Source organism: Pseudophryne corroboree (genome assembly GCF_028390025.1).
Source record: "Pseudophryne corroboree isolate aPseCor3 chromosome 3 unlocalized genomic scaffold, aPseCor3.hap2 SUPER_3_unloc_16, whole genome shotgun sequence".
In the NCBI taxonomy this organism is placed as follows: domain Eukaryota; kingdom Metazoa; phylum Chordata; class Amphibia; order Anura; family Myobatrachidae; genus Pseudophryne; species Pseudophryne corroboree.
In genome coordinates this window covers 744,572-769,143 of record NW_026967504.1, presented here as the reverse complement: position 1 = coordinate 769,143, position 24,572 = coordinate 744,572, and the positions used below count along the sequence as shown (strand labels likewise).

The window sequence follows — 24,572 nt, the reverse complement described above, 5'->3', positions numbered from 1 at the left end:
AAAGGCACCAGCCAATTAGCTCCAATGTGTAAATTAACAGTTAGGAGCTGATTGGCTGGTGCCTTTATCACCTTGCACATATCACTGGTTTATCACTTCCTTATGCCTTTTCCAGGTTAATACATCTGCCCCAATGTGCTCTACCTGGTGTAATGTGTATAACGTGTTCTACCTGGCGCAATGTGTATAACCTGCTCTACCTGGCGCAATGTGTATAACGTGCTCTACCTGGCGCTGTGTGTATAATGTGCTCTACCTGGTGCAATGTGTATAATGAGCTATACCTGGTGCAATGTGTATAACGTGCTGTACCTGGCGCAATATGTATAACATGCTCTACCCGGCGCTATATGTATAACGTGCTCTACCTGGCGCAATATGTATAACGTGCTCTACCTGGCGCAATGTGTATAACGTGCTCTACCTGGTGCAATGTGTATAATGCACTCTACCTGGCGCTGTGTGTATAATGTGCTCTACCTGGTGCAATGTGTATAATGAGCTATACCTGGTGCAATGTGTATAACGTGCTGTACCTGGCGCTATGTGTATAATGTGCTCTACCTGGCGCAATGTGTATAATGTGCTCTACCTGGCAGTATGCGTATAACGCGCTCTACCTGGCGCAGTGTGTATAACGCGCTCTACCTGGTGCAGTGTGTAGAACGTGCTCTACCTGGTCGCAGTGTGTATAACGTGCTCTACCTGCTGCAATATGTATAATGTGCTCTACCTGCTGCAATGTGTATAACATGCTCTACCTGCTAACGTGCTCTACCTGCTGCAATGTGTATAACGTGCTCTACCTGCTGCAATGTGTATAATGTGCTCTACCTGGTGCAATGTGTACAACATGCTCTACCTGGCGCAATGTGTACAACATGCTCTACCTGGCGCAATGTGTATAACATGCTCAACCTGGTGCAATGTGTACAACGTGCTCTACCTGGCGCAATGTGTATAACGTGCTCTACCTGGTGCAATGTGTATAACGTGCTCTACCTGGCGCAATGTGTATAACATGCTCTACCTGGTGCAATGTGTATAACGTGCTCTACCTGCTGCAATGTGTATAATGTGCTCTACCTGGTGCAATGTGTACAACATGCTCTACCTGGCGCAATGTGTATAACATGCTCTACCTGGTGCAATGTGTACAACATGCTCTACCTGGCGCAATGTGTATAACGTACAGAAACCTAGGGCGATCCGGCACCGGATTGACTAATTAGGAATAATGCTAAAGTTAGAGAAGAAAAAAACAAATTTGGACAGTAGGTTACCCTTAATCAAACAGGGAGAGAAGGGGCAAAAATGGCCCTTTCAGTATTGTGTATGAAAATATACGTATAGATGTTAATTTTGTCCTCGTTGGTGGTGCACCCAGAGCCAGAAAGTATGCAAACTTTGGAAAATGGGGAGACGAAAGAAGGCTCTTGTGTGGGCGCACTCTTGTAGAAGAAGTAAATTTAATATGATAATTGAGATGAAATATTTAAAACATAACTTTTATTAGTTTTTTTACAATATAAGGTTCTTCCCTGAGATCTATCCTTCAAAATGCAACATAGAAAGCATCTTGATAAATAAAATGTTCTGGTCTCTTATTGGTAAAGAGTGTGTGGAAGGGTTGTAGACATTAGTTGGTCATACCCCCGTTCCCCTTGACCAGTACAGACTTGCTGTATTGATGGAACCACGGGGTGGTCAAGACACAAAGATATATAAGACTATGCTCTTTGGCTTATAGGAGATTAGAGTAATGATCAGAAGTCACTCCTCTAAATATGATGATGATAATACAGAAAAAATTGCATGCACCTATCTGGATGCGAGACAGTGATAATGGTAGAGAAAAGTATTGTACATCACGAAAATGGTGCCAGTGACCAATAGGTCTTAAGGTTACTGGATAGAAGAAAGTGGTGATGCTGCTGTTGGTGTTGCTACCACATAAATGAGGAAAATCCTACTCTACAACACCAGGTATTCACAGGTGGTCTCCCTTCCTGGTACTGACCTGGCCCAACGCTGTTTAGCTTCCAAGATCAGACGAGATCGGGCGCTGGCAGCGTGGTATGGTAGTAGAGAGTTTTATGTGAACACCAATGAGAGTGCACCTATTTAAGAATGTTGAAGATTAGGACCGACAGAAAAGTAATAGAGACAGGATCGTGGAAATGTGTGGATCTGCTTTTCACGTTAGACCCGATTCCAAAATTCCCACTCACGTGGTGCAATGTACCGGGAATCGTGAATGAGAGTCCACGAAAATTGGTGATCTATAGAAGATGAGGTTGTAAGAATTGGCACTGTTAATTACAGTCAAAGAAATCCCTGACTGCTGGTATGTTATGATTTGTCCAAACAGACAGTAAATGATAAGGAATATTAGATGAACCAGGTGAATACGTAGTCACTGTAGTGATACAGTTTTTTTCAAAATCAGGAGGAGGTCCTAAAACTGCACAGACATATATCTGTTAACCAAATGCATTAACTAATGAGTCATAGGATGTTTGCCTCTTGACCTCAGATAGGATGTTAAATGCTTAACACATATGGTAGATACATGCTATTTATATTCATACATCAATTACTAAAGAGGCAGAAATAGGAAAAAATAAGAGCCAAAAACACTCTTAAAAATAACAAGTATATATTAAACAGTAATCTCAATTGGTATTACTTTCACACGCAATATGGCGTCCGCGATCTCGCGATGTGTGATTACCTTCCACCTTCCGGATCTGTCGTCCTAAGCTCTGCCATTGCAGTCTCTTAGCAACTGCCCACACTAACAGTATTTTCAATTGGTACCACTCCCACAACCAATATGGCGTCCGCGATCTCGCGATATGGGATTATCTTTCACCTCCCGGATCTGCCGTCATTATTGCGGTCTCCTAGCAACCGCTTACACGGGCAGATCACACCCACCACACGACACCTCCGGATTGGACAGCTCTACCGTTGGCGGACTTAAAAGCCCGCTCCCCACACCGGACCACACGGAACCCGGAAGTGAACAAGCCTTAGGGCGAAACGCGTCTTCCGGATCCAGGAATAGGGGTCTCGTCGACACAACCTCATCTTGGCATTTAGCCAATTCTACCTTCTTGCTCTTTTGGCTTTCTCATATCTCTGGTGAAACCGTAAGCCCCACTATCCTGTGGCTGTATGCCACGGATAGCAATTTCCACTGCAAATCTCAGCAGAACTGTTTTAATTATCTTGCATTGAGTGTGTATTATAGTGGTAATTTATTAGGGGTCTGTATTATCATATACCTAACATTTAGCACCCTGTTGGAAATTAAGCAGTTAATATCCAAAGTTTCACCAGTTTATGCATATAATTAATATATACTTGTTATTTTTAAGAGTGTTTTTGGCTCTTATTTTTTCCTATTTCTGCCTCTTTAGTAATTGATGTATGAATATAAATAGCATGTATCTACCATATGTGTTAAGCATTTAACATCCTATCTGAGGTCAAGAGGCAAACATCCTATGACTCATTAGTTAATGCATTTGGTTAACAGATATATGTCTGTGCAGTTTTAGGACCTCCTCCTGATTTTGAAAAAAACTGTATCACTACAGTGACTACGTATTCACCTGGTTCATCTAATATTCCTTATCATTTACTGTCTGTTTGGACAAATCATAACATACCAGCAGTCAGGGATTTCTTTGACTGTAATTAACAGTGCCAATTCTTACAACCTCATCTTCTATAGATCACCAATTTTCGTGGACTCTCATTCCCGGTACATTGCACCACGTGAGTGGGAATTTTGGAATCGGGTCTAACGTGAAAAGCAGATCCACACATTTCCACGATCCTGTCTCTATTATTTTTCTGTCGGTCCTAATCTTCAACATTCTTAAATAGGTGCACTCTCATTGGTGTTCACATAAAACTCTCTACTACCATACCACGCTGCCAGCGCCCGATCTCGTCTGATCTTGGAAGCTAAACAGCGTTGGGCCAGGTCAGTACCAGGAAGGGAGACCACCTGTGAATACCTGGTGTTGTAGAGTAGGATTTTCCTCATTTATGTGGTAGCAACACCAACAGCAGCATCACCACTTTCTTCTATCCAGTAACCTTAAGACCTATTGGTCACTGGCACCATTTTCGTGATGTACAATACTTTTCTCTACCATTATCACTGTCTCGCATCCAGATAGGTGCATGCAATTTTTTCTGTATTATCATCATCATATTTAGAGGAGTGACTTCTGATCATTACTCTAATCTCCTATAAGCCAAAGAGCATAGTCTTATATATCTTTGTGTCTTGATCAATACAGCAAGTCTGTACTGGTCAAGGGGAACGGGGGTATGACCAACTAATGTCTACAACCCTTCCACACACTCTTTACCAATAAGAGACCAGAACATTTTATTTATCAAGATGCTTTCTATGTTGCATTTTGAAGGATAGATCTCAGGGAAGAACCTTATATTGTAAAAAAACTAATAAAAGTTATGTTTTAAATATTTCATCTCAATTATCATATTAAATTTACTTCTTCTACAAGAGTGCGCCCACACAAGAGCCTTCTTTCGTCTCCCCATTTTCCAAAGTTTGCAATGTGTATAACGTGCTCTACCTGGTGCAATGTGAATAACGTGCTGTACCTGCTGCAATGTGTATAACGTGCTCTACCTGGTGCAATGTGTACAACATGCTCTACCTGGCGCAATGTGTATAACATGCTCTACCTGGTGCAATGTGTACAACGTGCTCTACCTGGTGCAATGTGTATAACGTGCTCTACCTGCTGCAATGTGTATAACGTGCTCTACCTGCTGCAATGTGTATAACGTGCTCTACCTGCTGCAATGTGTATAACGTGCTCTACCTGGTGCAATATAGCCACCGGAGGAGTGAAATTCTGGTTTTCGGCAACAGACGTATCTTCTGGTGCATGTTAAGATGCGATCCGGACCACTTGTCCAAGAGATCCAGCTGGAAGGGCCTTGCGTGAAACCTTCCGTACTGCAGTGCCTCGTAGGAGGCTACCATCTTCCACAGTAGGCAAATGCATTGATGTACCGATATCCAAGTTGGCTTCAGGACATCCCGGACCATTGACTGGATCACCAATGCCTTTTCCAATGGAAGGAACACCATCTGTACTTCTGTATCGTTTATCATTCCCAAGAAGGGAAGCCTATTTGTCGGTTCCAAGTGTGAAATTTGGATGGTTTAGAATACACACGTGATCCCGGAGTAGTTGAGTTGAGAGGGCAATGCTTTGTAACAACCTCTTCCTGGGGGATGCCTTTATCAGTAGATCATCCAGGTATGGAATTATGTTCACTTCCTGTTTGCGGAGGTGGAGCATCATCTCTGTCATGACCTTGGTGAACACCCTCAGTGCTGTGGAGAGGCCAAATGGCAGGGCCTGGAACTGGTAGTGACAGTCCTGTATTGCAAACCTTAGATAAGCCTGATGAGGTGGCAAGATTGGAATATGAAGGTATGCATCCTTGATATCTAGAGACACCAGGAATTTCCCTTCGTCCAGACCTGAGATCACCGCTTTTAGAGACTCCATCTTGAATTTGAATATCCATAAGTATGGGTTCAGGATTTTAGGTTCAAGATGAGCCTTCCAAACAATCTGGCTTCGGTACTACGAACAGGTTGGAAAAATAACCCTTGTTCTGTAGCTGAGGTGGAACTGGGACAATGACCTTTGTCTGAACCAACTTTTGAATTGCCTGTTGCAGGATTGTACTTGCTTCCTGAGAAGCTGGTAAGCGTGATTTGAAAAATCTGTGAGGTGGGAGTTCTTGAAACTCCAGTATGTATCCATGGGCAATAAGATCTTTGACCCAGGGATTTAAGCATGATGTTGCCCAGATATGACTGAAATCCTTAAAACGTGACTGAAATCCTTTAAACGTGCTCCCACCTGCCTGTTCTTCAGGCAGTGTGGTCCACCGTCATGCTGAAGACTTTCAGGAAGCAGTACCTGAGCTCTGTTCTTGAGAACCTGTAATTGCAGGTTTCTGGATTTTCCTCGACCACCTCTAAAGGCAGTGGAGGAACCTTTGGATCTGTTTTTAAATTTTGCTGCCCGAAAGGAATGCAACGTAAGGGCAGAATATGATTTTCTAGCCGGGGTTGCTGCAGAAGGAAGATATGTCAACTTAACCGCAGTCACCTTGAATATCCAGGTATCCAGTTCATCTCCGAACAAGGACTCACCTGTGAAGGGCAGGCTCTCCATGCTTCTCCTGGAATCCGCATCCGCAGTCTATTGGCATAGCCATAAGCCACTGCGTGCTGACACTGACACGTGCGTTGAGCAGGCCAATTTCCTCCATGGCCTTCACCATAACGTTTGCAAAGTCCTGAATGTGATGCAAGAGTAATTCAATTTCACTCCTATGCAGAGAATCTAAATCATCAATTAGGTCACCTGACCATTTTGCCACCCCAGCAGCTGTGTACAGAGATTTGAGTGTGGTCTCAATCTTGCGGTCAGTCGTATCCTTTAAGGAGGCTGCGCCTGGGACAGGTAAAATAATTTTACGTGACAATCTAGATACTGAGGTGTCCACTATCGGTGGATTTTCCCATTTCTTCCTATCATCTTGAGGGAAAGGAAATGAGGTGAGAAATCTTTTAGGGATTTTAAACTTTTTCTCTGGATTTACCCAAGTTTCTGCAAAAAGAGAACTTAACTCTTTTGACGCAGGGAAAGTAACTGAGGAATTCTTTTTTACATTAAAATAAGATTCTTCCTCTTCTACTGTTACTTTTTCTGAAATCTTTAATACATCCCTAATGGCCTCTATCAGAGCCTGCACCCCTTGAGTGCACCCCCCCCCCCCCTCCAGATCCACCTCACCGTCCCCTGTATCTGAGCATCGTCATCAGTGTCAGCCTGCATGATCAGGGCCAGTGTACGCTTCTGTGGATAAATGGGAGGGGTTAGAGGCGCTGGTGTGGGAGCTGAATCTTTATTCATCAGGTCATCCACAGACTCTCTCAAATACTGCGTCTCCTTCTCAGTATGGTAGAGTTTATTAGAAATATTAGTAATCATCCCCCTTATGGAGTCCAACCAAGGAGGTTCAGACCCAGTAGCCTGAGAAAGTGTACTGTCCTGAGTACACTGTAGTGATCCCCCTGAGGAGGAAAAACATTCTGCTGTGCAGGAAACACACTCCTGGGACATTGTAATGTGAGGTGTACACACACACACACACACACACACACACACACACACACACACACACACACACACACACACACACACACACACACACGAGAATATGCAGTAAGCACAATTCCAAACAGAGCCCTTTAGAGAGACACAAAGGAATGAGGACACCAGCCACACAGCGCCCCTTCAGATAACAAATAACTTAGCAAGGTGCAGACTAAATACCCTTAGTAGGGTATTAGTAAGGATATAACTACTGCTGCACCCCCCACCCACCCCTATAACCCCCTGGTACCGCCGAGGTAGTCTGGAGTTGATGTGGAGGGGCAGCGCTTCCCTGCCAGCCAGCGTTTTCTGTGTGAGCTGTAGAGAGAAAATTGCGCTGGTGAGCTGCTGGATCCGCTCATGGTGAAGGCCCCGCCCCCTTAATGGCGCACGGTCCTCCCGCATTTTATACTGGCCTGAGGTACTTTTTATGCTTACACGATGGGTAAGAACCCTGTAAGGCTGTATCTGCCAGTGTCCTGGGTACTGTGACTATCAGCTCGCCCCTCAGTGTGTACTGAAAGCCTCAGATTCTGAGGAGAGTAAATCAGGCAGCCCACGCTTATGTGGCCCTGAACTAGGGAGAAGGGGCTGTTTATCATCTGTCCTTGCAGCTAGGTCTGCTACAGCCTGCTGCAGTTGTTGTGTCTTTTCATTATTAGCAGTGAGCTGGGATGACATGTCCGCCATCATTGTTTTTATGGCACTGAGCCAGGATGGCTCCTGACCCTCCCCCCCAGTCTCACTAACTTGGGAGGACTGGCTGCATTGTTCACATGAGAGGGAACCAACCGCAGAGGGAGAGAATCTGGTGTGACATACACTGCATAATTGGTGTTTTACCATGTTTACAGTAGACAACAATCAACCACACAAACAGACAAGTATATTGAATAGCGAGTCTGCCCAGACTAGTATGTGAGGAGACAGAGAGAGGGGAACAGCACACCCAAGCCCAGCAGTCTCAGTAAGACTGCAGGATGTCTGTATCACGGTATAACACCGGTCTCTTGTCCTTTTCAGAACACTATAGTGTGTATAATAGCGGCTCTCCCCTTATTTACACCCCTGTACCAGTTTCCTGTGTATCCTGAGTGTCTGTAGGAGCCGTGTGTCCTTGCTGCTGCAGCTGTAAGCAGGTGAAAGAGCCAAAACGCCAATGGTCCCGCTCTGAGGAAGCTCCGTCCCCTGTAATGGAGTCGGAGCTCTACAGATATTTATACTGGCAATGTCTCCTAACAGGTGTAAAAAGTAACATAAATGCCTGTTTCCACCACCGCTGCCAGTGTATACAGGGGGCTATAGCGGATCCCTCCGTAGAGCGTCCGTATGCTGCCCCTGCGATAGCGCCCTTGCGGGTCCCCCGGTTTGTACTCACCACTCTTCTCACCTCCCGGCATTGTTAGGGGTGTGCGGCGTGCTGCGATTGCATTTGCTAATGCGGAATGCCCTGCGGTATCAACAACCTCTCAGGACGGTGGTTCTGCAGCGGGGAAGCGGCTCTGACGCCTGAAGAGACCGGTAACCGCCCCCACTCCCCCCCCATACTCCCTCAGTGCAGGTATACTGTTATACTGTCACCCAAACAGCATACCGACAACAACAACGTTTAAAATAAACTGAAGAAAAATCCTCTGGAGCTCCAGAGTGGCATCCTCTCCTGAGGGCACATTTTACTAAACTGGATGTAGGAGAGGGCATAGAGGGGAGGAGCCAGCACACCCAGGGGAAGAACTTTAAAGTGCACCGGCTCCTTTGGACACCATCTATACCCCATTGTACTAAGTCCCCAGTATCCCTTATGGATATTAGAGAAAAAGGAGTGGTTTATATATAGACCGGCATGTGCTAATACAGACACTCTCATTGAATACCTGGCATGTTATACTATAGACAGATGTACTGCTAGCACACAGTATGGCTGCTGGTGACACACAGTGACATGATGTGAGGGGAGAGCAGGAGTATAATAGGGGCTGATGGCTCCTGATGTATGAGATACACCAGAGAGTGTGGGGAGGAGACTGGTCAGATCTCTGGGCTGGTAACACACAGTGACATGATGTGAGGGGAGAGCAGGAGTATAATAGGGGCTGATGCCTCCTGATGTACGAGATACACCAGAGAGTGTGGGGAGGAGACTGGTCAGATCTCTGGGCTGGTAACACAGTGACATGATGTGAGGGGGAGAGCAGGAGTATAATAGGGGCTGATGGTTCCTGATGTATGAGATACACCAGAGAGTGTGGGGAGGAGACTGGTCAGATCTCTGGACTGGTAACACACAGTGACATGATGTGAGGGGGAGACCAGGAGTATAATAGGGGCTGATGTCTCCTGATGTATGAGATACACCAGAGAGTGTGGGGAGGAGACTGGTCAGATCTCTGGGCTGGTAACACACAGTGACATGATGTGAGGAGGAGAGCAGGAGTATAATAGGGGCTGATGGCTCCTGATGTATGAGATACACCAGAGAGTGTGGGGAGGAGACTGGTCAGATCTCTGGGCTGGTAACACACAGTGACATGATGTGAGGGGAGAGCAGGAGTATAATAGGGGCTGATGCCTCCTGATGTACGAGATACACCAGAGAGTGTGGGGAGGAGACTGGTCAGATCTCTGGGCTGGTAACACACAGTGACATGATGTGAGGGGGGAGAGCAGGAGTATAATAGGGGCTGATGGTTCCTGATGTATGAGATACACCAGAGAGTGTGGGGAGGAGACTGGTCAGATCTCTGGGCTGGTAACACAGTGACATGATGTGAGGGGGAGAGCAGGAGTATAATAGGGGCTGATGGTTCCTGATGTATGAGATACACCAGAGAGTGTGGGGAGGAGACTGGTCAGATCTCTGGACTGGTAACACACAGTGACATGATGTGAGGGGGAGACCAGGAGTATAATAGGGGCTGATGTCTCCTGATGTATGAGATACACCAGAGAGTGTGGGGAGGAGACTGGTCAGATCTCTGGGCTGGTAACACACAGTGACATGATGTAAGGGGGAGAGCAGGAGTATAATAGGGGCTGATGTCTACAGATGTACAAGATACACCAGAGAGTGTGGGGAGGAGACTGGTCAGATGTCTGGGCTGGTAACACACAGTGACATGATGTGAGGGGGAGAGCAGGAGTATAATAGGGGCTGATGGCTCCTGATGTATGAGATACACCAGAGAGTGTGGGGAGGAGACTGGTCAGATCTCTGGGCTGGTAACACATAGTGACATGATGTGAGGAGAGAGCAGGAGTATAATAGGGGCTGATGTCTACTGATGTATGAGATACACCAGATTGTGAGGAGGAGACTGGTCAGATCTCTGGGCTGGTAACACACAGTGACATGATGTGAGGGGAGACAGGAGTATAATAGGGGCTGATGGCTCCTGATGTATGATATACACCAGAGAGAGTGGGGAGGAGACTGGTCAGCTCTCTGGGCTGGTAACACACAGTGACATGATGTGAGGGGGAGAGCAGGAGTATAATAGGGGCTGATGGCTCCTGATGTATGAGATACACCAGAGAGTGTGGGGAGGAGACTGCTCATATCTCTGGGCTGGTAACACACAGTGACATGATGTGAGGGGGAGAGCAGGAGTGTAATAGGGGATGATGGCTCCTGATGTATGAGATACACCAGAGAGAGTGTGGGGAGGAGACTGGTCAGATCTCTGGGCTGGTAACACACAGTGACATGATGTGAAGGGGAGAGCAGGAGTATAATAGGGGCTGATGGCTCCTGATGTATGAGATACACCAGAGAGAGTGGGGAGGAGACTGGTCAGATCTCTGGGCTGGTAACACACAGTGACATGATGTGAGGGGGAGAGCAGGAGTATAATAGGGGCTGATGGCTCCTGATGTATGAGATACACCAGAGAGTGTGGGGAGGAGACTGGTCAGATCTCTGGGCTGGCAACACATAGTGACATGATGTGAGGAGAGAGCAGGAGTATAATAGGGGCTGATGTCTCCTGATGTATGAGATACACCAGATTGTGAGGAGGAGACTGGTCAGATCTCTGGGCTGGTAACACACAGTGACATGATGTGAGGGGGACAGCAGGAGTATAATAGGGGCTGATGGTTCCTGATGTATGAGATACACCAGAGAGTGTGGGGAGGAGACTAGTCAGATCTCTGGGCTGGTAACACACAGTGACATGATGTGAGGGGGAGAGCAGGAGTATAATAGGGGCTGATGGCTCCTGATGTATGAGATACACCAGAGAGTGTGGGGAGGAGACTGGTCAGATCTCTGGGCTGGTAACACACAGTGACATGATGTGAGGGGGGGAGAGCAGGAGTATAATAGGGGCTGATGGCTCCTGATGTATGAGATACACCAGAGAGTGTGGGGAGGAGACTGGTCAGATCTCTGGGCTGGTAACACACAGTGACATGATGTGAGGTGGGAGTGCAGGAGTATAATAGGGGCTGATGTCTACAGATGTACAAGATACACCAGAGAGTGTGGGGAGGAGACTGGTCAGATGTCTGGGCTGGTAACACACAGTGACATGATGTGAGGGGGAGAGCAGGAGTATAATAGGGGCTGATGGCTGCTGATGTATGAGATACACCAGAGAGTGTGGGGAGGAGACTGGTCAGATCTCTGGGCTGGTAACACATAGTAACATGATGTGAGGAGAGAGCAGGAGTATAATAGGGGCTGATGTCTCCTGATGTATGAGATACACCAGATTGTGAGGAGGAGACTGGTCAGATCTCTGGGCTGGTAACACACAGTGACATGATGTGAGGGGGACAGCAGGAGTATAATAGGGGCTGATGGCTCCTGATGTATGAGAAACACCAGAGAGAGTGGGGAGGAGACTGGTCAGATCTCTGGGCTGGTAACACACAGTGACATGACGTGACGGGGAGAACAGGAGTATAATAGAGGCTGATGTCTCCTGATGTATGAGATACACCAGAGAGTGTGAGGAGGAGACTGCTCATATCTCTGGGCTGGTAACACACAGTGACATGATGTGAGGGGGAGAGCAGGAGTGTAATAGGGGATGATGGCTCCTGATGTATGAGATACACCAGAGAGAGTGTGGGGAGGAGACTGGTCAGATCTCTGGGCTGGTAACACACAGTGACATGATGTGAAGGGGAGAGCAGGAGTATAATAGGGGCTGATGGCTCCTGATGTATGAGATACACCAGAGAGAGTGGGGAGGAGACTGGTCAGATCTCTGGGCTGGTAACACACAGTGACATGATGTGAGGGGGAGAGCAGGAGTGTAATAGGGGCTGATGGCTCCTGATGTATGAGATACACCAGAGAGTGTGGGGAGGAGACTGGTCAGATCTCTGGGCTGGTAGCACACAGTGACATGATGTGAGGGGAGACAGGAGTATAATAGGGGCTGATGGCTCCTGATGTATGATATACACCAGAGAGAGTGGGGAGGAGACTGGTCAGCTCTCTGGGCTGGTAACACACAGTGACATGATGTGAGGGGGAGAGCAGGAGTATAATAGGGGCTGATGGCTCCTGATGTATGAGATACACCAGAGAGTGTGGGGAGGAGACTGCTCATATCTCTGGGCTGGTAACACACAGTGACATGATGTGAGGGGGAGAGCAGGAGTGTAATAGGGGATGATGGCTCCTGATGTATGAGATACACCAGAGAGAGTGTGGGGAGGAGACTGGTCAGATCTCTGGGCTGGTAACACACAGTGACATGATGTGAAGGGGAGAGCAGGAGTATAATAGGGGCTGATGGCTCCTGATGTATGAGATACACCAGAGAGAGTGGGGAGGAGACTGGTCAGATCTCTGGGCTGGTAACACACAGTGACATGATGTGAGGGGGAGAGCAGGATTATAATAGGGGCTGATGGCTGCTGATGTATGAGATACACCAGAGAGAGTGGGGAGGAGACTGGTCAGATCTCTGGGCTGGTAACACACAGTGACATGATGTGAGGGGGAGAGCAGGAGTGTAATAGGGGATGATGGCTCCTGATGTATGAGATACACCAGAGAGTGTGGGGAGGAGTCTGGTCAGATCACTGGGCTGGTAACACACAGTGACATGATGTGAAGGGGAGAGCAGGAGTATAATAGGGGCTGATGTCTCCTGATGTATGAGATACACCAGAGAGTGTGGGGAGGAGACTGGTGAGATCTCTGGGCTGGTAACACACAGTGACATGATGTGAGGGGAGAGCAGGAGTATAATAGGGGCTGATGGCTCCTGATGTATGAGATACACCAGATAGTGTGGGGAGGAGACTGGTCAGATCTCTGGGCTGTTAACACACAGTGACATGATGTGAGGGGGAGAGCAGGAGTATAAATAAGATTTTACTCACCGGTAATTCTATTTCTCGTAGTCTGTAGTGGATGCTGGGGACTCCGTAAGGACCATGGGGAATAGACGGGCTCCGCAGGAGACTGGGCACTCTTAAAGAAAGATTAGGTACTATATCTGGTGTGCACTGGATCCTCCCTCTATGCCCCTCCTCCAGACCTCAGTTAAGGAAACTGTGCCCGGAAGAGCTGACATAACAAGGAAAGGATTTGGAACCCAGGGTAAGACTCATACCAGGCACACCAATCACACCGTACAACCTGGGATAAACTTACCCAGTTAACAGTATGAACATAAACTGAGCCTCACTCAACGGATGGCCCATAACAAAAAAACCTTTATTACGCAATAACTATATACACGTATTGCAGAAAGTCCGCACTTGGGACGGGCGCCCAGCATCCACTACGAACTGCGAGAAATAGCATTACCGGTGAGTAAATTCTTATTTTCTCTAACGTCCTAGTGGATGCTGGGGACTCCGTAAGGACCATGGGGATTATACCAAAGCTCCCAAACGGGCGGGAGAGTGCGGATGACTCTGAAGCACCGAATGAGCAAACTCAAGGTCCTCCTTAGCCAGGGTATCAAACTTGTAGAACTTAGCAAAAGCGTTTGAACCCAAGTAGCTGCTCGGCAAAGTTGTAACGCCGAGACCCCTCGGGCAGCCGCCCAAGAAGAGCCCACCTTCCTTGTGGAATGGGCTTTTACTGATCCTGGATGCGGCAATCCTGCCACAGAATGCGCCTGCTGAATCGTGTTACAGATCCAGCGAGCAATAGTTTGTTTTGAAGCAGGTGCACCCAGCTTGTTGGGTGCATACAGTATAAACAGCGAGTCAGTCTTTCTGACTCCAGCCGTTCTAGAAACATAAATCTTCAAAGGCCGGACTACGTCCAGTAACTTGGAGTCCTCCAAGTCCCGAGTAGCTGCAGGCACCACAATAGGTTGGTTCAGATGAAAAGATGACACCACCTTTGGCAGAAATTTGCGACGGGTCCGCAGTTCTGCCCTGGCTACATGGAAAATCAGATAGGGGCTTTTACATGATAAAGCCGCCAATTCTGACACACGCCTAGCCGAAGCCAAGGCCAACAACATGACCACTTTCCAAGTGAGATATTTGAGCTCCACTGTCTTCAGTGGCTCAAACGAGTGGGATTTCAGAAAATCCAACACAACGTTAAGATCCCAAGGTGCCACTGGTGGCACAAAAGGGGGCTGAATATGTAGCACTCCTTTAACAAATGTCTGAACCTCAGGCAGTGAAGCAGTTTCTTTTGAAAGAAAATGGATAGGGCCAAAATCTGGACCTTTATGGGCCCTAATTTTAGGCCCATGGTCACACCTGACTGCAGGAAGTGTAGGAATCGCCCAAGCTGGAATTCCTCTGTAGGGGCCTTCGTGGCCTCACACCAAGCAACATATTTTCGCCATATCCGGTGATAATGCTTTGCTGTCATGTCCTTCCTAGCCTTTATTAGCGTAGGAATAACTTCTTCCAGAATGCCCTTTTCTGCTGGGATCCGGCGTTCAACCGCCATGCCGTCAAACGCAGACGCGGTAAGTCTTGGAACAGACAGGGCCCCTGTTGCAACAGGTCCTGTCTGAGAGGTAGAGGCCATGGGTCCTCTGTGAGCATCTCTTGCAGTTCCGGGTACCAAGTTCTTCTTGGCCAATCCGGAACAATGAGTATTGTTCTCACTTCTCTTTTTCTTACGATTCTCAACACCTTGGGTATGAGAAGCAGAGGAGGAAACACATAGACCGACTGGAACACCCACGGCGTTACCAGAGCGTCCACAGCTATTGCCTGAGGGTCCCTTGACCTGGCGCAATACCTTTTTAGCTTTTTGTTGAGACCGGACGCCATCATGTCCACCTGTGGCAGTTCCCATCGATTTACAATCTGCGAGAAGACTTCTTGATGAAGACCCCACTCTCCCGGGTGTAGGTCGTGTTTGCTGAGGAAGTCTGCTTCCCAGTTGTCCACTCCCGGAATGAACACTGCTGACAGTGCTTGTACATGATTCTCCGCCCAACAAAGAATCCTGGTGGCTTCCGCCATTGCCACCCTGCTTCTTGTGCCGCCCTGGCGGTTTACATGGGCGACCGCAGTGATGTTGTCTGACTGGATCAGCACTGGTTGGTCTCGGAGCAAAGGCTCCGCTTGACTCAGGGCGTTGTATATTGCCCTTAGTTCCAGGATATTGATGTGCAGACAAGTCTCCTGACTTGACCACAGTCCTTGGAAGTTTCTTTCCTGAGTGACTGCCCCCCACCCTCGGAGGCTTGCATCCGTGGTCACTAGGACCCAATCCTGTATGCCGAACCTTTGGCCCTCTAGGAGGTGAGCACTCTGCAGCCACCACAGAAGAGACACCCTGGCCTTGGGGGACAGGGTGATCAGCCGATGCATCTGAAGATGCGATCCGGACCACTTGTCCAGCAGATCCCACTGAAAAACTCTCGCATGGAACCTGTCGAAGGGAATGGCTTCGTATGACGCCACCATTTTTCCCAGTACTCGCGTGCAGTGATGCACCGATACCTGTTTTAGTTTTAGGAGTCCTCTGACCAGAATCATGAGCTCCTGAGCCTTCAGCTGCTGAGGATTCAGCTGCGACTTTGGGATATTCAGAATCCAGCAGTGCTGACGCAACACTTCTTGAGAGTGTGCTACGTTGAGCAGTAACTGCTCCTTGGACCTCGCCTTTATCAGTAGATCGTCCAAGTACGGGATAACTGTAACCCCATGCTTCCGAAGGAGCACCATCATCTCCGCCATTACCTTGGTAAATATTCTCGGTGCCGTAGATAGGCCAAACGGTAGCGTCTGGAACTGGTAATGACAGTCCTGTACCACAAACCTGAGGTACTCCTGATGAGGAGGGTAAATGGGGACATGCAAGTAAGCGTCCTTGATGTCCAGAGATACTATAAAATCCCCCTCCTCCAGGCTTGCAATGACCGCTCTGAGCGATTCCATTTTGAACTTGAATTTCCTCAGGTAAATGTTCAGGGACTTCAAATTCAGAATGGGCCTGACCGAACCGTCCGGTTTCGGAACCACAAACATCGTGGAATAGTAACCCCTTCCTTGTTGAAGGATGGGAACCTTTACAATCACCTGCTGGAGGTATAGCTTGTGAATTGTTGCCAGCACTACCCCCCTTTCGGAGGGGGAAGCTGGCAAGGCCGATTTTAGGAAATGGTGAGGAGGCGTCACTTCGAATTCCAGTTTGTATCCCTGAGACACAATTTGTATAGCCCAGGGATCCACCTGCGAGCGAACCCACTGGTGGCTGAAATGTCTGAGACGCGCCCCCACCGCTCCTGGCTCCGCCTGTGGAGCCCCAGCATCATGCGGTGGATTTAGTGGAAGCAGGGGAGGACTTTTGTTCCTGGGAACTGGCTGCGTGGTGCAGCTTCTTTCCTCTACCCCTGCCTCTGGCAAGAAAGGAAGCACCTCTGACCCTCTTGCTCTTTGGTGGACGAAAGGACGGCATTTGATAATACGGTGCTTTCTTAGGCTGTGAGGAAACAAATGGCAAGAATTTTGACTTCCCATCAGTAGCTGTGGCGACTAGGTCCGAGAGACCGTCCCCAAACAATTCCTCACCCTTATATGGCAAAACCTCCATATGTCTTTTAGAATCAGCATCCCCTGTCCATTGCCGAGTCCATAAGACCCTTCTGGCCGCAATGGACAGTGCATTTACCCTGGAGCCCAGCAAGCAAATGTCCCTCTGAGCATCCCGCATACATAGGACGGTGTCCTTGATATGCCCCAGGGTTAATAAAACAGAGTCCTTCCTGTTTTCTGTCCGCAGGATCTTTAAGGGCCACCTTCTTAGACAAGCGCGTTAACGCCTTGTCTACCTTGGGGGACGACCCCCAGCGTAACCTGTCTTTTGGCGGGAAGGGATACGCCATCAGCAATCTCTTGGAAATTATTACTTTCTTCTCAGGAGATTCCCAGGCTTTCTCACATAATTCATTCAATTCATGTGACGGGGGAAAAGTGACCTTCTGCTTTTTCTCCCCATACATATGAACCCTCTTGTCAGGGACTGGGGTTTCTTCATAAATGTGCAATACATCCTTCACTGCTTTAATCATGTAGCGGATGGCCTTAGTCATTTTAGGCTGTAATTTCGCCTCATCCTCGTCAACACTGGAGTCAGACTCCGTGCCGACATCTGTGTCCACTAACTGGGATAGTGGACGCTTGTGAGACCCTGACGGCCCCTGAGCTGTGGGATCAGGCACTGGTTGAGACCCTGACTGTCCCAAGGCTTCAGCTTTGTCTAACCTTTTATGCAAGGAGTTTACATTCTCATTTAACACCTTCCACATCTCCATCCAGTCAGGTGTCGGCGCCGACACCCCATCCATATGCACCTGCTCCGCCTCCACGTACCCTTCCTCATCAAACATGTCGACCTGACGTACCGACACACCGCAGACACAAAGGGAATACTCTGACTGAGGACAGGACCCCACAAAGGCTTTTGGGGAGACAGAGAGAGAGAGAGAGTATGCCAGCACACACCACAGCGCTATATAACCCAGGGATAACACTATAAGAAGTGTCCACCCAGTAGCTGCTGATAATAAACATTAATAATGCTGTTTTGCGCCTAAATTTATGTGCCCGCCCCTCTCTTTTGCCCTTGTTGTACCTGTATACTGCAGGGGAGAGCCTGGGGACCTGCTTCCAGCGGAGCTGTGAAGAAAAATGACGCTGGGTAGTGCTGAGGAAGAAGCTCCGCCCCCTCGGCGGCAGGCTTCTGTCCCGCTGTTCTGTATAAAAAAAAATAAGAATTTACTTACCGATAATTCTATTTCTCATAGTCCGTAGTGGATGCTGGGACTCCGTCAGGACCATGGGGAATAGCGGGCTCCGCAGGAGACAGGGCACATCTAAATAAAGCTTTTAGGATCACATGGTGCGTACTGGCTCCTCCCCCTATGACCCTCCTCCAAGCCTCAGTTAGGTACTGTGCCCGGACGAGCGTACACAATAAGGAAGGATCTTGAATCCCGGGTAAGACTCATACCAGCCACACCAATCACACCGTACAACTTGTGATCTGAACCCAGTTAACAGTATGATAACAAAAAACGAAGTAGCCTCTGAAAAGATGGCTCACAACAATAGTAATAACCCGATTTTTGTAACAATAACTATGTACAAGCATTGCAGACAATCCGCACTTGGGATGGGCGCCCAGCATCCACTACGGACTATGAGAAATAGAATTATCGGTAAGTAAATTCTTATTTTCTCTAACGTCCTAGTGGATGCTGGGACTCCGTCAGGACCATGGGGATTATACCAAAGCTCCCAAACGGGCGGGAGAGTGCGGATGACTCTGCAGCACCGAATGAGCGAACTCCAGGTCCTCCTTAGCCAGAGTATCAAATTTGTAAAATTTTACAAACGTGTTCTCCCCTGACCACGTAGCTGCTCGGCAGAGTTGTAATGCCGAGACCCCTCGGGCAGCCGCCCAAGATGAGCCCACTTTCCTTGTGGAGTGGGCCTTTACAGATTTAGGCTGTGGCAGGCCTGCCACAGAATGTGCAAGTTGGATTGTGTTACAGATCCAACGTGCAATCGTCTGTTTAGACGCAGGAGCACCCATCTTGTTGGGTGCATACAATATAAACAACGAGTCAGATTTTCTGACTTCAGCTGTCCTTGAAATATATATTTTTAATGCTCTGACAACGTCCAGTAACTTGGAGTCCTCCAAGTCGCTAGTAGCCGCAGGCACCACAATAGGCTGGTTCAAGTGAAAAGCCGAAACCACCTTAGGGAGAAAATGAGGACGTGTCCGCAGTTCTGCCCTGTCCGAATGGAAAATCAGATATGGGCTTTTGTACGATAAAGCCGCCAACTCTGAAACTCTCCTGGCTGAAGCCAGGGCCAATAGCATGGTTACCTTCCATGTAAGGTATTTTAAATCTACCAATTTTAGAGGCTCAAACCAATGAGATTTGAGAAGATTCAAAACTACGTTCAAATCCCACGGTGCCACTGGAGGCACAATTGGGGGTTGTATATGTAGTACACCTTTGACAAAAGTTTGTACTTCAGGCACTGACGCCAATTCCTTCTGGAAGAAGATTGATAAGGCCGAAATTTGAACTTTAATGGACCCCAATTTTAGGCCCATAGACAATCCTGCTTGCAGGAAATGTAAGAATCGACCCAATTGAAATTCTTCCGTTGGGGCCTTCTTGGCCTCACACCACGCAACATATTTTCGCCAAATGCGGTGATAATGTTGTACAGTCACTTCCTTTCTAGCCTTAATCAAGGTAGGAATAACTTCCTCTGGAATGCCCTTTTCTTTTAGAATCCGGCGTTCAACCGCCATGCCGTCAAACGCAGACGCGGTAAGTCTTGGAACATACAAGGTCCCTGCTGAAGCAGATCCCTTCTTAGCGGTAGAGGCCACGGATCCTCCGTGAGCATCTCTTGAAGTTCCGGATACCAAGTTCTTCTTGGCCAGTCCGGAGCCACTAGTATTGTTCTTACTCCCCTTTTCCGTATAATTCTCAGTACCTTTGGTATGAGAGGCAGAGGAGGGAACACATACACTGACTGGTACACCCACGGTGTTACCAGAGCGTCCACAGCTATTGCCTGGGGGTCTCTTGACCTGGCGCAATATCTGTCCAATTTTTTGTTGAGGCGAGACGCCATCATGTCCACCTTTGGTTTTTCCCAATGGTTCACAATCATGTGGAATACTTCTGGATGAAGTCCCCACTCTCCCGGGTGAAGGTCGTGTCTGCTGAGGAAGTCTGCTTCCCAGTTGTCCACTCCCGGGATGAACACTGCTGACAGTGCTATGACATGATTTTCCGCCCAGCGCAGAATCCTTGCAGCTTCTGTCATTGCTCTTCTGCTTCTCGTGCCGCCTTGTCGGTTTACGTGGGCGACTGCCGTGATGTTGTCCGACTGGATCAACACCGGCTGACCCTGAAGCAGCGGTTTTGCCAGGCTTAGAGCATTGTAGATCGCTCTTAGCTCCAGTATATTTATGTGAAGGGACGTCTCCAGGTTTGACCACACGCCCTGGAAGTTTCTTCCCTGCGTGACTGCTCCCAAGCCTCGTAGGCTGGCATCCGTAGTCACCAGGACCCAGTCCTGTATGCCGAATCTGCGGCCCTCTAACAGATGGGCACTCTGCAACCACCACAGGAGAGACAACCTTGTTCTTGGTGACAGTGTTATCCGCTGATGCATGTGCAGATGCGATCCGGACCATTTGTCCAGCAGATCCCACTGAAATGTTCGTGCATGGAATCTGCCGAATGGAATTGCTTCGTAAGAAGCCACCATCTTTCCCAGGACTCTTGTGCATTGATGTACTGACACAGTTCCTGGTTTTAGGAGGTTCCTGACAAGTTCGGATAACTCCCTTGCTTTCTCCTCCGGGAGAAACACCTTTTTCTGAACCGTGTCCAGAATCATTCCCAGGAACAGCAGACGTGTTGTCGGGGTCAATTGAGATTTTGGAAGATTCAGAATCCACCCGTGTTGCTGAAGCACTACCTGGGTTAGTGCTACACCGACTTCCAGCTGTTCTCTGGACTTTGCCCTTATCAGGAGATCGTCCAAGTAAGGGATAATTAATACGCCTTTTCTTCGTAGAAGAACCATCATTTCGGTCATTACCTTGGTAAAGACCCGAGGTGCCGTGGACAAACCAAACGGCAGCGTTTGAAACTGATAATGACAGTCTTGTATCACGAACCTGAGATACCCTTGGTGTGAGGGGTAAATTGGGACATGCAGATAAGCATCTTTTATGTCCAGGGACACCATGAAGTCCCCTTCTTCCAGATTCGCTATCACTGCTCTGAGTGACTCCATCTTGAACTTGAATTTCTGTATGTACAGGTTCAAGGATTTCAGGTTTAGAATAGGTCTTACCGAACCGTCCAACTTCGGTACCACAAATAGTGTGGAATAATACCCCTTTCCTTGTTGTAGGAGGGGTACCTTGACTATCACCTGCTGAGAATACAGCTTGTGAATGGCTTCCAATACCGTCGTCCTTTCTGAGGGAGACGTTGGTAAAGCAGACTTTAGGAACCGGCGAGGGGGAGACCTTTCGAACTCCAACATGTAACCCTGAGATACTATCTGCAGGATCCACGGGTCCACCTGTGAGCGAGCCCACTGATTGCTGAAAATCTTGAGTCGACCCCCCACCGCTCCTGAGTCCGCTTGTAAAGCCCCAGCGTCATGCTGATGGCTTTGAAGAACCCGGGGCGGGCTTCTGGTCCTGGGCAGGGGCTGCTTGCTGCCCTCTCTTACCCTTTCCTCTGCCTCGCGGCAAATAAGACTGTCCTTTTGCTCGCTTGTTTTTATAGGAGCGAAAGGACTGCGGCTGAAAAGACGGTGTCTTTTTCTGTTGGGAGGGGGTCTGAGGTAAAAAAGTGGATTTGCCGGCAGTTGCCGTGGCCACCAGGTCCGAAAGACCGACCGCAAATAATTCCTCTCCTTTATATGGCAATACTTCCATACGCCTTTTGGAATCCGCATCACCTGACCACTGTCGCGTCCATAAACTTCTTCTGGCAGATATGGACATCGCACTTACTCTTGATGCTAGAGTACAAATATCCCTCTGAGCATCTCGCATATAAAGAAACGCATCCTTTAATTGCTCTAGAGTCAATAAAATACTGTCCCTATCCAGGGTATCAATATTTTCAGTCAGTGAATCCAACCACACTACCCCAGCACTGCACATCCAGGCTGAGGCTATTGCCGGTCGCAGTATAACACCAGTATGAGTGTATATACTTTTTAGGGTAGTTTCCAGCCTCCTATCCGCTGGATCCTTGAGGGCGGCCGTATCAGGAGACGGCAACGCCACTTGCTTTGATAAACGTGTGAGCGCCTTATCCACCCTAGGGGGTGTTTCCCAGTGCGCCCTTACCTCTGGTGGGAAAGGGTATAATGCCAATAACTTCTTGGAAATTAGCCGTTTTCTATCTGGGTTAACCCACGCTTCATCACACACGTCATTCAATTCCTCTGATTCTGGAAAAGCTACAGGTAGTTTTTTTCACCCCCCACATAATACCCCTTTTTGAGGTACCAGCAGTATCAGAGATCTGCAAAGCCTCCTTCATTGCCGTGATCATATAACGTGTGGCCCCATTGGAAAATACGTTTGTTTCTTCACCGTCGACACTAGATTCATCTGTGTCAGTACCCGTGTCGACTGACTGAGGTAAGGGACGTTTTACAGCCCCTGACGGTGTCTGAGACGCCTGAGCCGGTACTAACTGGTTTTCCGGCCGTCTCATTTCGTCAACTGACTTTTGTAATGTGCTAACATTATCACGTAATTCCATAACTAAAGCCATCCATTCCGGTGTCGACTCCCTAGGGGGTGACATCACCATTACCGGCAATTGCTCTGCCTCCACACCAACATCGTCCTCATACATGTCGACACACGCGTACCGACACACAGCAGCCACACAGGGAATGCTCTAATCGAAGACAGGACCCTCTTAGCCCTTTGGGGAGACAGAGGGAGAGTTTGCCAGCACACACCAAAAACGCTATAAATGTATATAAACAACCCTAAAAGGTGTTGTTTTTGTTATATGCGCTTTTAATATATAAATATCGCCAAATTATGCCCCCCTTCTCTTTGTTACCCTGTTTCTGTAGTGCAGTGCAGGGGAGAGTCCTGGGAGCCTTCCTCACCAGCGGAGCTGAGCAGGAAAATGGCGCTGAGTGCTGAGGAGAATAAGCTCCGCCCCCTTTTCGGCTGGCTTTTCTCCCGGGTTTTAAGAAAACTGGCCTGGGTTAAATACATACATATAGCCTTAATGGCTATATGTGATGTATTTTTCGCCACTAAAGGTATTTAATATTGCTGCCCAGGGCGCCCCCAGCAGCGCCCTGCACCTTCCGTGACTGAAATCAGTGAGCCGTGTAGCAACAATGGCGCACAGCTGCAGTGCTGTGCGCTACCTTCATGAAGACTGAGGAGTCTTCTGCCGCCTGCTTCCGAACCTCCGATCTTCAGCATCTGTAAGGGGGGTCGGCGGCGCGGCTCCGGGACGAACCCCAGGATGACCTGTGTTCCGACTCCCTCTGGAGCTAAGTGTCCAGTAGCCTAAGACTCCAATCCATCCTGCACGCAGGTGAGTTGGAAATCTCTCCCCTAAGTCCCTCGATGCAGTGATCCTGTTGCCAGCAGGACTCACTGAGATTTAAACCTAAAAAAACTTTGTCTAAGCAGCTCTTTAGGAGAGCCACCTAGATTGCACCCTTCTCGGACGGGCACAAAAACCTAACTGAGGCTTGGAGGAGGGTCATAGGGGGAGGAGCCAGTACGCACCATGTGATCCTAAAAGCTTTATTTAGATGTGCTCTGTCTCCTGCGGAGCCCGCTATTCCCCATGGTCCTGACGGAGTCCCAGCATCCACTAGGACGTTAGAGAAATGGCGGGAATTTTACATATATACAGTCTGGGACTGTATATATGCTCATTTTTGCCCAAAAGGTATTGAAATTGCTGCCCAGGGCGCGCCCCCCCCCAGCACCCTGCACCCTACAGTGACCGGAGTGTGTGGTGTGCAGTGGGAGCAATGGCGCACAGCTGCGGTGCTGTGCGCTACCTTATGTGAAGACAGGAGTCTTCATGCCGCCGACTTCGATGTCTTCTTGCTTCTCCTGGTCTTCAGAACTTCTGGCTCTGCGAGGACAGCGGCGGCGCGGCTCCGGGAACGGACGATCGTGGTACGGTACCGGTGTTTGATCCCTCTGGTGCTAATGGTGAGCCTCCTAGGAGCACCCAGCTCTGGCCGGGCACAGATTCTAACTGAGGTCTGGAGGAGGGGCATAGAGGGAGGAGCCAGTGCACACCAGATATAGTACCTAATCTTTCTTTAAGAGTGCCCAGTCTCCTGCGGAGCCCGTCTATTCCCCATGGCCTTACGGAG

At 48.4% G+C, this 24,572-nt stretch overlaps 1 protein-coding gene and 2 non-coding genes across 4 annotated transcripts in view; 1 reads left to right on the top strand and 2 right to left on the bottom strand.

Annotated features, from left to right (window-relative positions):
• Positions 1-24,572, bottom strand: part of LOC134983502 (gastrula zinc finger protein XlCGF26.1-like) — a 36,151-nt gene that overhangs the window by 9,715 nt on the left and 1,864 nt on the right. The window lies entirely within an intron of this gene.
• LOC134983509 (5S ribosomal RNA) lies at positions 1,972-2,090 on the bottom strand. Its single transcript, XR_010191658.1, has one exon. It is a non-coding gene; the product is annotated as a 5S ribosomal RNA (ribosomal RNA).
• LOC134983503 (5S ribosomal RNA) lies at positions 3,928-4,046 on the top strand. The gene has a single exon (XR_010191655.1). It is a non-coding gene; the product is annotated as a 5S ribosomal RNA (ribosomal RNA).